The sequence below is a fragment of the Chenopodium album genome, chromosome 10, assembly GCF_948465745.1.
Source record: "Chenopodium album chromosome 10, dcCheAlbu1.1, whole genome shotgun sequence".
Taxonomy (NCBI): domain Eukaryota; kingdom Viridiplantae; phylum Streptophyta; class Magnoliopsida; order Caryophyllales; family Amaranthaceae; genus Chenopodium; species Chenopodium album.
In genome coordinates this window covers 7,894,097-7,899,639 of record NC_137843.1, presented here as the reverse complement: position 1 = coordinate 7,899,639, position 5,543 = coordinate 7,894,097, and positions in this window count along the sequence as shown.

The following is a 5,543-nucleotide window of genomic DNA, read 5'->3' as shown; positions in this document are numbered from 1 at the left end:
CTGTGTTGTTTATTTATTTTTGTTTCTAATTGATTTCGGTTTGTCTTTTTAATTTATTTGATTGTTTGTTTAGCTAGAATGGAGCAGATTGGTATAAACTATGGACACATTGAATTCCATAAATTATATTTTTCTATGAGTAAGCTTAATTTGTGGATGTCAACTAAATTAATCGATAAAAGTATTTATGTTGCACTTGAGATAAAATTTTGTTTTTATTCTTATTGAATCTCTCTATGCCAAAAAAAGTAAAATGCATGTAGACTAATAAAGATAAGTAAGCTTAAGTTTAATATTTATTGTTACAGATTGATTACCACGATTCCTATTTGATTAATCTCAAATCTCGAGATCATAATAATAATGTCTAAGTGTCTATCCACTATATGATTTTAATAACCAATCAAACAACACATGAGTTGAAGAATTACTAATAATGTACTCCCTCCGTCCCTAAATTACATTTCTATTTGGAAATTTACACTGAAATTAAGGAGGAAAGAATAAGACAAATAACGATAATTAGATAATGCAATGGGAAATACAAAACATTAAATAATGTTTTTGAATAAAACAAAGATAGATTAGTGATTACTCATGACATGTCATCAATCCTTTGCAAAAAAAAAAGGACCAATCACATGCTCCTAATTGTAAATTTTTCTAACCAATCATATTCATTGTAATTTGGCACAAGGATTCTGAAAAATTAAAGGCTGAAAAAGTACATTAGCCAACCAAACATTAAAAGTGGAATGTAAATACATTAATTATACATTAAAAGTACAACTGAAAAAGAGAGTGTATTTAGGATATTTAGAAAAAAAAAACTTACTAAAAATAGAAAGGTGGAATGTAATTTTAGAATACCCAAAATAGAAAGGAGGAATGTAATTTAGGGACGGAGGGAGTACTACAGATTATAATATTAGGGGTTATATACTTATATAGTTTAAGATATTAAATTTTAGTATAGATTTTAAGTTTAAGATATTAAATTTGAGTATAGATTTTAAGTTATGAAGTGTATACTAAAATATTAATCTTAAGTTTTGAAGTTAGTTGATGCTGGCCCAAATTATATGCCATTATAGCTTCTAAATTCGGTTCATACTACTATACTAGTATATTTCTTAAAAAAAAAAGGTTCATTTATTAGTTTTAATAAATTGTTCTTGATATATTCATAAAAAAATTTACGGAGTAAAATTTTACTCATTGTTAGACCATTTTTATATATTTGTTTGACTTTATTTTAAGGTTTACACTGGACTTTAGGGCGAATGGGCTTAGTGTTAAGTCATGCGGCCCAAATTAACTCATTATTTATTACGAATCTGATTTTAGAATAAAGAATGATGTTTGGCTCCGAAGGAGAAAACTGCATGGGTGAAACAGTCACCAATCAGTCAATCACTCTATGTAAGCAACGAGAATCACACAATCAAACAACACTTTACATAGCTTTAAGCTTTCTTAGTTTCCTTAGTTAAAATTCTTGTCTTAAATTAGTAGCCTACATTATATATGCTGTAGTATATTTTAGCGATAGTGATTGTATGTTGTACCCGTTCTTGGAGTAGTACTAGCAAACGCGATTAACCATGGAGGTGATTTTCCCTCGTTATTAGCGATTTAGCGGGTTTTGATTTTGTATTGTAGCCTGGTGGTACAAAACGATGATTGACAAGCTAAGGAAGGTACTTCCTCTGTTACATATTAGTTGCAACTTTGGAGTATTATAACAGTGACGGATGTAGAATATTTAGTGTGGAGGGGCACTAAATAAAAAATATAAATAAAATGCTTGTATAAGCCCGGGGCTTGAACCTAAGACTTTTAGTCCAAACTCATTACATTACCATACCACTATGACAAAGCTAATTTGATGTTATTTTTTGCATAAAAATTGTATTTAACCTATAAATATATATATTTACTTAAATAAAAAATAAAAAATTTGGGGGGGGGGGGGGGGGGGGGGGCGGTGTCACCCAGGCCCCTTCATAGATCCGCTAATGATTATAAGTGAGACATAAAAATTTTCAAAGTTCAATATGTAATGGAAGAAGTAGAAGGAATACAAAATTGAATTATAGCAAAATTAGCAATAGCTAGTGGTGGATGGTTCTTGAGGGGGAAGGGTTAGTGTGAGTGGGAATAGAATTTGGCTAAATGTATTGCTGGTCCATATGCATTTATAAAATAAACAATTGGAACTGCAGGAGGCTGAAGGAAGAACATTTTACTGATTTTGGCTGTCATAATCTAAAGATTAAATATCAAGGAAAAGAAATGGAAAGAATCAAGTGACAAAACATAAAAATTTAGACATTGTTGGTCCATTGATACTAACAACGCACTAAATGTACCCCTCCGTCACTTTTTACATTTTGAATATTTTTGTACGAGAAAAATGATCAAAACTAAAAGATTAAAAATGATTAAAAATTGACGGTGGAAGTAGCAATAAAAGTCATTTGCGAACAAAGTTTCTAAGTATTTTTTTTAGTGTTCTCACCCGATTCACCCTTAAGGCTAATTCATATTTGCGATTTAATTGTGATTGGTTAGGTTTCAGTCCCAATTGTTGTTGAAGTGATCGAACATACAATTTTCCCTATTAAGGGCCTGTTCTGATTGGCTGAACTGAACTTATTAGAGCTGAACTCTACTTAACTGAATATTTTATAAGAGAAGGAAATTAGGAGCTAAACTGAACTGAACTTATTAGAGATAAACTAAACTGAAAATCATCGTATCAAAAGAGACCCTAAGTGCAACTCCAATCACCAATACACAACCGCCCATAAGGTACTAGTCGTTGTAATATTCCGCATTCCATGCATGTGTTTGTCCACATCCCTTAAATTACGTACTCTACCCCCTGGATCTTCTCCTTAACAATTTGACCACACGCATTTTACCAATCCAAATCAGTTTATACCTTGTTTGTAGGAATCTTCCTCAACCTCTCTTGACAATAATTTGGTCAATGATAGCAACTTGCATTGTTATTTCTTCCTTTTTGACTCTTTCAATAGTTTTAAACCTTATACTCGTTTTTTGTTTTTTTTGTTTTTTTTTTTTTTTTTTTTTTTTTTGTTTTTTTGAATAGCAAACCTTATACTCGTTCTATGTTAGACTATAGGTTGCTTATTTGAATAAGATGACTCTCTTGTCTGATCTAATATATGGCAAACTAGGTGAACTCAACTAATTACGTTACATTAAAATATTTTCACCCATTAATTACGGAGTACTGTTTTGAAGAAATAAATCAATTGAAAAATGCTCATATAGTGAACATACTCAAATAGAATTTGATACTTCTATGTTGCCTATAATGACTATATATATATATATATGATGACCAAGTTGTAATAAAAATTTAAAGTCCTAAATCTATCAATTCATATTGGAGTGTAATGTAACAAAATTTTGGAATAGAAGCTTCCATTAATATGATTTTGGCTCGAGTTCTTTAAATTCATAGTGGGGTGTAATGTAGCAAAATTTTTGGAATCGAAACTCCGTTTAATCTGCCTTCTTCTTCCCTTTTACAAACTTCTTAGACAAGAATTAGTTCGGCCCCAAATCAAACAATAGTGGATTTAGATATATATATATATATATATGATAGAATTTGATTCCTATAATAATATGGATTTGCAACTGGTTTTACAATCTTTCTTTGTCACAATACAGTGAATACACTATTTTTAATAAACTTTAATCGATCTACTCAAGTGGGTAATTAAAGAGCTTAAAAGGAGACCTAAATAAGCTAATAAAAAAGGTTATCCAATAGGAGTATTTTTATTTGTATATATAATTTATACCTCATTTGTTTTTTAAATATTGCACCACTTACTTTTTAAAGAAGTTTTGCAAATATTACATCATATTTATTTTACTAAAATAAATATGTGTTTACACATTGCAAATAACTAGTATATTCTTACTTTTAACACTGGATTTTTTAATTCATGTTTAAATCACATGGATACTTTTGTACTTTTGCCCATCTCTCTTTCTTCCTTTTTCCCACTACATACCAAAATTGGTACGCCCAACATACATGATGCAATAATAAAATAACGGAGGAAGTATTTAAGATACAAGGCTAGAATACTTGGATAGTTCTCCGATTTCTAGACACAAGGTTCGAATCTCACCAAACTCGTAAGAGTATTATTATGATGATAATTATTATTATACCTTTGATCTGTCGTATATTATTAAATTGTTTTGAACCATAATATTTAAATAGTTGATTTGAATAAATGAGACACATGGTAGTTGAAGACTTGAGGTCAAGATGCTCAAATTATTAAATCAATATCTTATACCTATGCTACTTTTGTTCCATAATATAATAGTGTACCACTCGCTAAATCTCAGTGATTAACATCTTTTCGTTTTTTTTTTTGATTTGTGCTAATTCCATATCCTCTTCGGATAATTTTATTAAAGCAATATTCCGTACAAAAAAATATGAGCACATAGTTTACAATAATTTGCACCTACTATATTTCAAAGTCAAATTAAACGACGGTCGGTGAACGATGTAAAAAAGTCAGGCTAAATATATTCTTTTTACCAATGCTAAACGATCTATGCAACTTATTTTATTGAGCAATGCTATAAAAGTATAGAAAAAATAATTACATAGGCAATAATTGGAGCCATGTATTAATCGTAATTAATAATATGTGCAAAAGCTTATTAATAAACTTAATTATATTGTTCATGGAATAAATTTGGTGGTGAAGCATTTTGATGATAAAATTTTAATTTGTTAATTTTTAACACACACCAAAATGTATACTCGTAGGCGTCTTCCTTATAAAGCAAGGCAAGTATTCGGGCTACAAGCGGCCAAGCGGGTACCTTAAAGCAACTCGCTTCCCCACCACAAGGTGTTTCACCTCAAAATCATATAGCAATAAGAAGAATTAGCCCCTTAATGTTATAAAGTGAACACGACTTTTACTTTTCTTCAATGTGGGATAAATGTGGGATACACATTTCAATACTTCATTTTTTAAATGAAAGAACACTTTTACTCACATGTAAATTAGTTCATGAAATCAAATCATTCAATAGCAAGTCACCAACCTTAAAACATCTTAACCTATACGTTGTATGTGTCCGAAACGATAGATTTATGCCTAAATTTTCTTCAATAAATAAATTAATACTATCTGGGCCAAGAGAACTTGTAAGTGGTTACAGTCCGATAGAACCCTTCTCCTTACGAAAAAAAAAGAGAAGAGAGACGAGGATAAACTTTATTTTTATTTTTTTTAATAGAATAAAATGCTTTAATCAAGAGCCGCCCATGAAAATGTAACATATCTTGCATTATTTTACTAATGTGAAAATCGATTGCAATGCATGTGGCAACTTGGAATAAAATTTAACGACTTTTACTATTCGTTTTAGCCTTCCTTCGTACTTGATACCTTGTATAAATACTCTATCCACGAAGCCATATTTGTATATCTTAGCTTATCAATCATCTTCTATTTTTCCTCTTA